Consider the following 12,051-nt stretch of genomic DNA (forward strand, 5'->3'; position numbering starts at 1 on the left):
AGTGCAAAGAGTATACATTTTGCTAAAAAGGAATATTTATAAAACTGAAAGTGTATTGCACCTCCTGATATTTTTATGAGTAAATAAAAGCAAAGTAGCCAGAGCTAAAGAAATGCCTTTAGTGAAGGCTCTACACTTGGAAGTCTGAGCAATTGCAGAGTGAGACCAAGAGTTCTCCTCCATTAGGATACTCCTCCTGCAACTAGGAAGGGGCTGCTCTGATATTAACTAATGGGGCCCACATTGAACCTGGTGGTTTCCTGAGGATACAGGAGAGGAGACACAGAATTCCAGCACTAGAAAACACCAAAAAAAAGGGGTCCAGATCAGGGAACAGTTTCTCAGTTACTGATGGACAATGGTTTAATCATTGTTCCAATGGGAAGAAGTACCCAAGGTTGGTGGTGGGGGTGGGAGTAGGGGAAGTAGGGAATCAATTGACTTCTGTAGTCACTCTGAGTGAGAGGGACAGGCAGCTGGCCAGTGCCCCTCCCACTGCCCTCCTGGCAGAGAAGGAAAGAGAGTGACTATTTCTCTGCCTTAGAGTTAAAGCACCAAGAGAAACGTGAGAATGCTTGCGGGAAGCCAACCACATTTGCTCTTTGTTGACTTTTGTTAACAAGTGTCACTTGGTGTCACACTCTCTTCCCATATTCCCATCCTCAGCATGAACACATATGTGGGAAATACTCTAGGATTTGCAGCGATTTTTGGGAAACCTTGTCCATTCCACACCAGGCCCACATTCTGGGGGTGGGTTCCAGGCCCACAATGGCTCCTTCCTCTGCACCCACAATTTGGCTGTCTGTGGTCACTGGTTTAAATTTTCCTTTATTCACATTTTGCCTCCCCAAATGGATTGTAATACCTTTGAAGATGGGGAGTATACCTTGCACATCAGTGGTGCCTGCTTCGTATATAACAACACAGAGGTCATTAAAATGCTGAGTGAATCAGATAGAAGTGCTGGAGCCAAGCAGAGTAGTTCCTAATGTGTGTTAGGCACTCACAGCGCATGAAGAATAATGGGCTTTACTATTGTTCGTTTGTTCACTCTTTCATTCATTCGAACGTGTGGGAAATGCCCAGTCCATTGGGTCAGTAGAGAAGCCACTTGCAGTTCTTCGTGTTGGTTAGAAAGGCTCAAGGGATAGACCCTCTGCACTAACACCCCCACATATCTGCATCTACTCTGTCTCCTTTCTATTTGTTATGACATTTTTGGCTTAGAAAAAGAAAAGATGAAACAAAGTTCAAATGAAATTCATTGTGTGTTTCCTCACAGCTTACACTTGGCAATCCTCTAGGGAGGACTTTGGCTGAACCCAGTGAACCAGGAGGAAAAGAATCACAACGTCTGGAGTTTGTTGACTAGAAAAATTCCCTGTGGTCTGACAGATTACCATTTCCCACCCAACCATTCTCATCAGAGAAACCAGTCCCATTTTCAACTGGCACGGCTAGTTGAAAGTTCTGCATGTTTCCCCAGGTATCTAAATAATATGCTTTTGTATTGATTTTGCAGATTAGGCAGAAACTTTGACTTCCTCCTATGAAAGATGAAGATTGAGCACTTTTGTTCCCCTATTCTTCCAATGTAATTATATTGTATTTTTTTAAATTACGTAACTACCCAAAATTAACACTGTTACGATTATTATAAATGTTTTCCCCAGTAAGGCACACAGTGTACACTGATAATACTTCCTTGGTTATACAACTTCTTTTTCTCCCTGGAGTTCAAAATTTTCTTGTTTTGATATTTTTCTGTCCCTAATTCTCCTCCAACTCATTGCCAGGAGTGTTAATCTCCTCTTAATAGTTCAAACACATCAGGTAATCAACTGATTTTTTATTTTTAACACATCCCCTCTGGAGCCCACTGGCATCCTGCTCTGATGCGTCGTTCAGTTCTACTTAGTTGGATCCCTCTCTCTCGAATCCTTTGTATGCCTTTTTCCTAATTTGCTCCTTCATTTTGTGGAATATATTCAGTACCTTCCCAGTAAAGTATGTTTGTATTCTATTGGATTTTTTTTCCTGTTTTTATATTTTTTTAGAACTGAAAGCTCATTTTTGTTGTATGAATAGTTTGTTCTTTTTCATAGATGCAGTTACATTCTCTCTCTGAAGATATTAATTATGGTTTTCCTGAAAGTTTATTCTGCTTTTTGTGCTGTCTTGGCTTTCTCTGAATATGTATGTTTGATTATAATCCCCAGTAGTCATTGTTTATAAGTCTTTTCTTTGAGGAGCTCAGTTTCTCTCTAGAGAAGAAATTTCTAGTGTGCCGCCCCATGTGTCTAAGCTGAGTCACCAAGATTCTCAGATGCAGTGGCGAAAGGCTGCTGGCTGTTTTCACCATTCAGCATGCTGACTGGCCCCTCATCCCCTTCTCTGGTATATCTTCTGTTGGATGAGAGAGGTGCTTGTCTGATGGAGTGGAGAAGTGATCAAAGGATCAAGCTGTATTTAGTAAATCCTTTTAACCAACAAGGTTAAGGTCCCTGGGCCTCCAATTCTATGCCTACCAGGGGCTCTGGGGCCAGTCTGTTATCCTCCTGCCTCCTCACTGCAACCTGTGCCTGGTCTCTAAGTTACTCATCATTTACCACCTACTTTCCAGTTTCTGACATCGTGTTTACCTCTCTCTCTCCACACTTGTTCCTTTCTCTTTTAGCTTTGTCCTTGAGATGGTTTGTTTATTTGTTTGTTTTTTGCCTTTAACAAAATCTCGATACTGTAGTGAATTTTGGGGGTGGGAATATAGGCAAAAGACGATGTTCAACCCACTATTGTTATGGGTTAAATGTGTCCCTCAAGTTTCATGTGTTGGAAACTTAATCCTCAATGCAGCAGTGTTGAGAGGTGGCACCTTTAAGAGGTGATGAAGTCATCAGGACAGTCTTAGTGCCATTATTTCGGGAGTGGGTTAGTTATTGTGGGGTTGGATTCCTGATAAAAGGATGAGTTTGACCCTGTTTACTCTCTCTTTCCCTTCCACAAGAAAATGGCATACCCAGAAGGCCCTCACCAGATTCCAGCACCAGCCTCCAGAATGAGAGCCAAATAAATCATTGTTTATAAATTACCCAGTCTTAGGAATTCTGTTTTAGCAACACAGAACAGATCAAAAACAACCATGTTTACTTGGCTGGTTACCCCGTCTTTCTTGAAAGGGGGGAAAAAAAGCACTTGAAATAGTCTGTGGAAATTCTACCCAGTTTGGAAATGTTGCTGAATTCTCATGTCTCTAGATTCAGTTCACAACTCTCACTGAGCTGATGCTGCCGGGTAAAAGGTGAGCGATTACGGTGTGCTGACCATTTGAGTGAATAAATTAGTCAGGTGTTCACTGGTAGCACTGTTGACTCCTCTGAAAGCTAATGGACTCCGAAAACTCAGAAGAGGGGAGAGTATAGCAGCCTTAGTAAACTTGGGAGAAGTGGCTTCCATATCTGACTGCAAATTAGAATCACCTAGGAAGTTTTCAGAATTATAGATTCCTTGGGATGATTCCAGAACTAGTTGAATCCTAAGCTCATGAACTAGGTCCTGTATAAACTGCATTTTTACCAACAAACTACCCACTTGTAGCCTTCTTGTTATGTGAAAAGACGCCTGTAGTGTTTAAGGCACTGTTAATCATATCTTTTGTTGCTTAGAGCTGAAAGTGTTCCTAACAGATCTGCAGGGCTCATGAGAGTTCTTTGACACGAGTGGGGAGGGTGTGTCCATTCAGGGGAGTGTGGATATAGAGTCAGGGCTCGGCAAACATCTCTGGGAATATGCAGCCAGCTGAGGGGCTCCTGGGGATGATGGGGGAAGGCTCCAGGTGCTCCCCAGACTTCCAGTGTGGACTTGCTCCTCACCATGTGCTCCTCCCCTCCCTCAGCCCAGCACACCTTCCTCTGGTCTCCCTGGAGGCACTGTGATGGGGCTGTCCATCCCTATCCCTGGTCCACATGTCTCTGTGCTTTGTGCCCCAAGCCTCGCTTTTTTGATTCTCAGATGCCGTTTTAGAGTCACAAATATGAATGTTGACATTTTTGGCTCTTTTCAATCCCTCTTTACCAACTGTACTCTTGTGGGAGGCTGTTTGGTCACTGTACAAGGAAGTGAGCAAAGAAAACCCCACAGATTATTATCTCAAGATAATATCTTGCCACACTTATTAATAACAATCAGCCCATTGTTGCATCCACTCCTACCCTACCTTCAGCAAGATAGCTGGGTTCACTCCCAGAAACCGCTGGAGGCAGATTATGCGGATCCCACAGAGATGGCAGACAACAGAGAAATCTGGGGAGAGGGCAGTGGCTGGAGCCCAGGAACTAAAGAGTGCAGTGGGGATTTTTTATGTCCTTGGGGGAGGGAGTGTACTCCAGAGCCAAAGTCCCAAGTCAGGGAGGCAATGGGAGACAGCATAGCCCCAGAGGGTTGTGCTCATGGATGGGGAGAGGTAAGGGCTGTGGGTGGGGGTTCCAAGCAACTCTTTTTGTTAAAGAAGTCGCAAAGGTAGCCCAATTTCAAGGGTAAGGGAGATAGATTCTATCTCTTAATGAGGGAGTAGAAAGTTTCTGGATGAGCATGTGGAAACAAACATTTTGTGGCCATTTTTGGAAGATACAGTCTACTACAGCAGAAAGCATCCCACTAAAAGCCTGGTGCCTTGGGAACAGTAGGATAATCAGACTTTCACATAGTGGAGGGAATTCATTTCAATTCTAATGGCTAGCTGAAGGGAAGGGGTCATTTTTGACTAGGGCAAGAAGATACTGGTTTGGGAGCATTCAGGGGGCAGGCCAGGCCACTGGGGAGACAACTTTGTTTAAGACTTGGAGTCTGGGGTGCAGGCCAGAGTGAAGAGGAGGGATGGTTGTAGCCCCCTGACATGAGCCTGCTCATCCCTCGGGGTCAGCATTTCTCACCTGCCCCCATTGGTTTCCGCACAGCAAGCCTCGCACCTCCTGTGAACACTCTGCAGAGAATCCCGCAGTGCTTCTCTCTCTTCCTGTCACCCGCCACCCCTCATTCATTCCCATCCTTCTACCTCTGCACAACGTGCTCCCTTTAGGGGTCCCCCAGTGTCCTATATGTCCCTCTCTTGTTGTGCTTATTAGTCTGAACTGTCACATACTGGTTCTTTGTCCATCTCTAGTATAGGGCTGTGAGCTCATTGTGAGTAGGAACTGTAATTTTGACCCCTGTCTTCCAAAATGTCTAACAAAGTGAGAAGCCTCAGTCATGTTCACTGAATGAATGAATGAATGAATGATCCAGCACTCATTAGGCCCTGAGAACACCTATCTCTCCCATCAGAGGCTAGTGGTATTTCTGAGGCTGAAAATGTTCTCCTCTATGCTTTTCCAGCAGCCAGCTCCCTTGGGCTCACCAAGAACCATGTCAACAGCCATACTTGCTGCACTGCTGATATATGCAGCTCCCTTATCACAGCCTCCCAGTTCTTGTCTTCCCTCTCTTCTGTTAGATGCTTGTTTTTCACCATCAGGGTGACAAGGTCCCTCAGATAGAAAGTGGCAAGACCACAGTTTGCACTGGGTCCCTGTCTTTTATTAGCAGTGTGACTGCCGCAGCCGACTCTTCCCAGCTTGTGTTCTAAACATGCACCCTCACCCACATCGGTTCTTCCCTCTCTTCCTTACATTTTCAACTGCTCTCTCTTTCTATTGCTTCCTTCCCCTTAGAATATAATTATGTGCAAACAACTCCTATTTTAACCCATTTCCACCCATTGACCAAAAGTTTCTTTCTAAATATTGCCTGTTTTGCTTTCACACCCAAGTTTCTTAAAAGGCATCCTGTGTCTCTTTCTTATGAACACGGTCCCCTGCTGTCTTCCTTTTCCTCTTTTCCATGCTTCTGCGATGGGCCAATTACTCCCTGGGTGACACATTCTTTCTAGGGGGTTTCATACATTCAAGTTTTCTTGGCTTGAAAATCACCGATCTTTTCAAGGTAACTTTTCGGCATTCTGTTCCCATCTGGCAGGTGTTATTTTTATGAATTGGCAGTGGGGGGAGATAATTTTGCTTATATAGCTGTGGGTTTTTGGCCTCTCATGCTATGTACTCACATACTACCTAAATGGAGTTGATCTGTACAAGGAGAGAAGGTGAAGCTGAGTTACCTGGGAGCCCGAGAAGCAGAACATTTCGATTGAACACTTGGTTGCTATTGTGCCAATAACTTTTCTCTTTTCCACTCTCCTGAGCAGCAGTACCATGGCTTGAACTCCGTGTCATGCTCTTTGCATCAATTCTGGGCAAAGTCAACTTGCTTTCCCGTAAGTAGTAGAACTACGGGAAAGTAAAAAAATTTCTTTCCACCTCACAAGGGAGTGGCTGAAGGCCAGTTTTAATAGAAACGATGCTTTGTTACTCAATATTAACATTATTTGTTTGTACTCTATTATCCGTTCATTATTGTCATGTTCTTCCTTAAAAGAAGGTGGGGCATCTGCTTGTTGGATTCAGGCAGAGCATGATTTTTAATGTGTATATTCTTGGTCTTAAGCCATGAAAGTGTTGTAAATCACCAGCAAGCAGCACTAAGTATTATCATCCTCTAGGCATTGAAAATTTGAAATGAGCTGCTGACCCAGATTCTTTGAAGAGAATACTGAGTCATAAAATGTTATTTCCTGTATTTAAAAATTACTTTTTTTCACTTCAAAGAAAATGAAGTGAAAAAAAATTCAGTCAAAGAAAATTAACTGGTGTTTGTTACCCAGTTATGTGTTTTGGTTGAAAGTTCTTCTAAGGAGTAATGTGATCCTCCTCCACCTTCTCTTTTTCCAGTGTGTTTGCTTCCCCTTTTCATTTTCTAGGTCATGTAAGAAATCTTTAAATTAATTGTACAGTTTTTTTTCCCACGATGCTCAAAATCCTCTAGTTTTTATCATCTGAGTTCAGGCATCCATGCATATGCCAGCAAATATTATTCTTTATAATAAAATTTCCTCCTGTAATCATCAAAGAGATAAATCAGATTTCAAATCCCAACATCAATGCATTCATTTCTCAGAAATACTCTGTGCTCATAACAACTTCCACTTCTGCCCAACCATGTGCATCTCTCCTATGGCTCTGAAACTGCATGAGTGAGGAGTAATCAGGGTTCCTCAAACATGGTGCTGGAAATTTTGTGTGAAATGAGTTAAGGAGCACAACTGTGTGACAAGAACCAAATGGTATACTTTTCCAGGAGGAAGTCTTACTCTCCCCTGATGTACTTACTGCAAGATAAAAGTACTGTTTAAACTAAAAATTACTGCTTTTGTCTTCTGAGTATTGTTTTTCTGGGGTCTTGTAATATAGCCTTAACATTTTTTTCTTAAGTTTTTGGAGTATCTTGAAAGGCCTATATTGACTTTTTTGTTTTTGTTTTTGGTTCTTTCTCCAAAAGGTGAGGATGAGTGGGAGACAGTAACACTCAGATTGCTGAAACACACAGTACTATAAAATAAGATGAAACTGAAATGTCAGGGTAGCTCTGGAGAGGGATGAAGAGCCTGGGAAAGGAGAAGCAGTGGAGATAAGAGCAGAAGGAAGGGGAGGACCCAGGGACTGGTGGTGGGATGAGTCTGAGGTCAGGACTGCCAGTAGAAAACCCCCAGGGCTTGGATGGACAAGGACCTTTTAAGAACAATGATTAGCTGTTTTCAATTTCAGGTTGCTATCGGTGAAGGATGTCCAGGTTCTTGGCATCTTGAACAAAGAACTGGGCAAAACACACAAACAAAGCAAGGGAAGAATGAGGCAACAAAAGCAGAGATTTATTGAAAATGAAAATACGCTCCACAGTGTGGGGGCGGGCCCGAGCATAGGGACACAAGGGCCCTGATACAGAATCTTCTCGGGTCCAAATACCTCCTAGAGGTTTCCCACTGGCTACCTGGTGTTTACCCCATTTAAATGAAGTGGTGGCCCCAATCCGTCTGGTTGATTTCCACTCAGAGGCTGAAGTGGTTACAAAGGTCACACTCCTATGCAAACTCCTAAGATTCACTTTAGCATCACAGGCTAAAGTGGAGTTACAAAGTTGCACTTTCAAGCAAAGGAAGACTTGGCTCGCAATCAGTCTGATTGGCTGTGAACAGCAACCAGTCAGAGGCTGAAGTGAAGTTATGAAGTTACACTTCTATGCAAACATCTGATTGGTTGCTTGGCACCAATCAGAGGCACTTTCAGTTTCCCATCTGCCCTGCAGAAAAGGTGGGGGTTTGCAAAGCGAGTAGCCTCTGGTCCTTTTGTTACTTAGGCATGGAAAGTTAGGGTTTTCCTTTTAATTTAGCTCTATGAAGTCAATGTGAAACAGCCTTAGGTTCCCTGCCTTCAGACCCTATTCTATCTCAAGGTTGTTCTGTTTGGTGGCTAGGCTCTGCTCCTCTGTGTTATCCCAAAACCTTCATGGAGAGCCTGCCGTATCTGGCAAATTTGTACAGGTAGATTTGGGGACTGAAGGCAGAAAAGGACCATTTTCACCTGGGAAAGAAGTGACATGAGGGACAAGAGGCAGGGGCATGCCTGGGGCCATAGGCCACAACCACCCCCATGCATCCCAGTACCCTTCAGGGTGGCATTAGGAAGGGCCCTGGTGGGTTTGTGTTTGGGTCTGAGAAAAGTTGCACAAGAGGAACACAGGAAGTGGAAGGAGGCCAGGGCTGGGGAGAGGGGCCTGGGGAAGGGTGGGAAGGCTGCAGGGCAGGACTGGAGGCTGGAGAGGGAGTTGTGGCTGTCAGGAGGGAGTGTGGATCGTGTAACAGCCTGGGTTCCCTTGAGATATTTGGTGGGGTGGGTGTGAGGGGGAAGAATCTGATAAAATATGTAAAGTTCTTTTGGCCAACTAAGTTGGAGCATTACAGGCTGGGGCTGTGTTACAGACTGGAAGTGGGGCCTGATAAGGAACTGATACATTTCACAACTGGTAAATTACAGTAAGCTAAAGTCCCATGACATTCCAGGGTCCCTCAGTCACCCACAGCACTCATAGAGATAATCGGGAAATCTCAGACTAACCAAACTTGTCCTGTGTATTTTCTTCCTGTGGTACAAATTAGACTACAAAGCTTGCAATAGAAGAAGAAAAGACAATCACTGTGTATTGCTGGGTTGTGGGTTCTGAAGCAAACTTGAAATTGAAGGTTAGAGCTGGGCAAATGTAGCAGAGTGATCTGTTTCTAGAGAAAGTGATTCTAATGCAGAGATTATGGCCTGAGATTTTGAGAGTGGCCAGTGAGTATTGTGGGGGCAGGCACTGGCCTGCTATGCAGACAGGATGGAGAGAGATAAATGGTCCTCCTGAAATAGTAGCTCTTGGGGTAGATATTACTGATGACACAGCAGAACTGAGTGATGTGCTCCTTGCTGGGGAGGAAACCAGCATTTTAAAATTCTCTACATATTTATGACCCTTTGGACGGTAATCCTGGAGCACTTTGCTGTTCTAAGTGTCTGATGAGGACTCCTGAGCTGCCAGGTTCTAAGATGCAGCTGCCAGATTATGTTTATTTTTTGACAAAAACAGGAGCTGGTGGATCCCAAATCTGGGACAGGGCCCTGGTGTCCTGTGGACCCTGATTGGAATTCATTTAGAAAAATGCAGATGGGCTGCACTGTTTCTTACTTAAGGATATAATATACCCATAATGCTTTAAATGAAGTGCCGGAGATGTTTTCTAGAGGTCTTACTGAGCAAGAGATCTAGCGGGCCAGACAAAGCTAACCATCAAACTGCTGCCCCTGTTTGAGTCCCTGAGATAACTTCACGCCAATCAGGACTCATACAAGTCTGGAGCTTTGTGATAATGAGTTCAGAATTAGTAGTGTTTCACTCTTCAGACTTATCTTGAATTCTATCAATGACTTCCCTCAGTGGAATTTATTTATTTATTTTTGAGACAGAGTGTCTCTTTGTTGCCCAGGCTGGAGTGCAGTGGCATGACCTTGGCTCACTGCAAACTCCGCCTCCCAGATTCAAGTGATTCTCCTGCTTCAGTCTCCTGAGAAGCTGGGATTATAGTCATGCACCACCAAGCCCAGTTCATATTTTGTAATTTTAGTAGAGATGGGGTTTCACCATGTTGGCCAGGCTGGTCTCAAACTCCTCACCTCAAGTGATATACCTGCTTTGTCCTCCCAACCTCAGTGAAATTTAGATCTGTCAGTTTCTTACTTTTTGTATTTTGAAGCTATGTTATTGGGTGTGTTAAGATTTAGGACTGTGATATCTTTCTGTTGGATTGAGTCCTGGTCATTATAAAGTGCCCCTCTTTATGTTTGGTAACACTTCTTGCATTACAATCCCCTTTGTCTCATATTAGGATAGCTACCCCAGCTCCCTTGTGGTGAATATTTACATGGTGACTCTTTTTCTGTCCTCTCACATTCAATCTGTTTCTTATACTTAAAATGTGGTTGTTGTAAGCAACATATATTTTTGTCCAGTGTTACAGTCTTGGCTTTTTACTTGGGTTATTTAGTTAATTTATACTAAAACTGATACAGTTGAGTTTAGTTCTACTGTCTACTATTGTATTCTATATGTAGACCTGTCTGTTTTATGTTTCCTTCTTTTCTTACCTTTTTTTTGATAAAATATTTTTTATTATTCTATTTTACTCCTTCACTAACTTGCCATAGACTTCATTACTGTCTGCTTCCATTTCTTCAGTGCTAATCTCTGGCTGCCTTCATTTCTGGGTTCCATCAATTGAAGAGGAAAAGTAACAGATTCTCCAAGTGCTCAGGGTGAGCAATAGATGGTTTAAGCTTAGAAATGAATGGGCTGGAAGGATAAATAGAGATAAATAGAGATGGAAAATCACATTCTTTGAAGGGATCCATGAGATACATGGTTTTATAATGGAAGGGGCTGCATTTTCAACAACAGAAAAGAGAAATAATGTCAGTTATTCTAAATATTGTATAGTAAAACTTCCTGGGCTCTAAATGTAGCCATGTTTCCCAATTTTATTACACTTACAGATATGTCTATACTTTGAGAAGAAGTCATGCTATTGACATTCTGAAGTCAAAATTAAGTATCACTTATTATTTAATGGCTTAATTTTCTGTAATCCGTGGATGAGTTTAGTAAAAGAAACTGGTATTATCTGATACCTGTTCTATCATCTTTCCTCTTCCTGGATTTCTTTTTGATTTTATTTATTTATTTATTGAGACAGGGTCTCACTGTGTCACCCAGACTGGAGTGTAGTGGTGCCATCTTGGCTCATTGCAACCTCTGTCTCCCAGGTTCAAGTGGTTCTTGTGCTTCAGCCTCCTGAGTAGCTGGGGTTATAGGCAAGCACCACCATGCCTGGCTAATTTTTGTATTTTTAGTATAGACGGGGTTTCACCATGTTGGCCAGGCTGATCTCAAACTCCTGACCTCAAATGATCCACCCGCCTTGGCCTCCCAAAGTGCTGGGATTACAAGCGTGAGCCACCCCGCCCAGCCTCTTTTTGATTTTAAAGAAGGAGTTTTTACTTCTGTGTTTCTAAAGCTAATATTCCCAGCTCCTAGCTACCCTTACCCACCTCCTGTGGAATATCACCTTCACGTGTTTTGGCATGTTTACTATCACCCTTTCTGTTTCTCCTCAGAATATATCTTCTGTCTCTCCTGCCATTTCTAGTTATATGCAGTCTCTTGGATCTCTTTTCCAAGAGGTCTGTACCCTCTACTTCTATTTTCTATTTACTCATTTCTTAATTTCTTTCTTTCTTTTTTTTTTTTTTTTTTTTTTTTGAGGTGGAGTCTCTCTCTATCGCCCAGGCTGGAGTGCAGTGGCGCTATATCGGCTCACTGCAAGCTCCGCCTCCCGGGTTCACGCCGTGCTCCTCCCTCAGTCTCCCGAGTAGCTGGGACTACAGGCACCCGCCACCATGCCCGGCTAATTTTTTTTTTTTCGTATTTTTAATAGAGACGGGGTTTCACCGTGTTAGCCAGGATGGACTTGATCTCCTGACCTCATGATCCACCTGCCTCGGTCTCCCAAAGTGCTGGGATTACAGGCGTTAGCCA

The 12,051-nt window shown here is 43.3% G+C and overlaps 1 protein-coding gene and 1 long non-coding RNA gene across 9 annotated transcripts in view; one reads left to right on the top strand and one right to left on the bottom strand.

Moving 5' to 3' along the window:
* Nucleotides 1-12,051, top strand: part of LOC105488544 (uncharacterized) — a 62,539-nt gene that overhangs the window by 34,649 nt on the left and 15,839 nt on the right. For 2 of the 7 annotated variants that reach the window (XM_071091160.1, XM_071091161.1), the window contains one exon: nucleotides 10,696-10,772. The exons of 1 other annotated variant lie outside the window; for it this stretch is intronic. The gene's annotated coding sequence lies outside the window, so the exon portion shown is untranslated. Of the gene's footprint in view, nucleotides 1-1,285; nucleotides 1,490-10,695; nucleotides 11,729-12,051 lie in introns of those variants that run through there. 4 more of the 7 variants (XM_071091158.1, XM_071091163.1, XM_071091164.1 and 1 more) reach the window with 4 other exon arrangements.
* Nucleotides 1-12,051, bottom strand: part of LOC105488545 (uncharacterized) — a 40,226-nt gene that overhangs the window by 7,765 nt on the left and 20,410 nt on the right. Inside the window, exon 4 of one of the 2 annotated variants that reach the window (XR_011619862.1) lies at nucleotides 10,686-10,809. The exons of the other annotated variant lie outside the window; for it this stretch is intronic. This is a non-coding gene — a long non-coding RNA (uncharacterized lncRNA). Of the gene's footprint in view, nucleotides 1-10,685; nucleotides 10,810-12,051 lie in introns of those variants that run through there. 2 annotated transcript variants of the gene reach the window in all.

The sequence above is a fragment of the Macaca nemestrina genome, chromosome 2 (assembly GCF_043159975.1).
Source record: "Macaca nemestrina isolate mMacNem1 chromosome 2, mMacNem.hap1, whole genome shotgun sequence".
Taxonomy (NCBI): domain Eukaryota; kingdom Metazoa; phylum Chordata; class Mammalia; order Primates; family Cercopithecidae; genus Macaca; species Macaca nemestrina.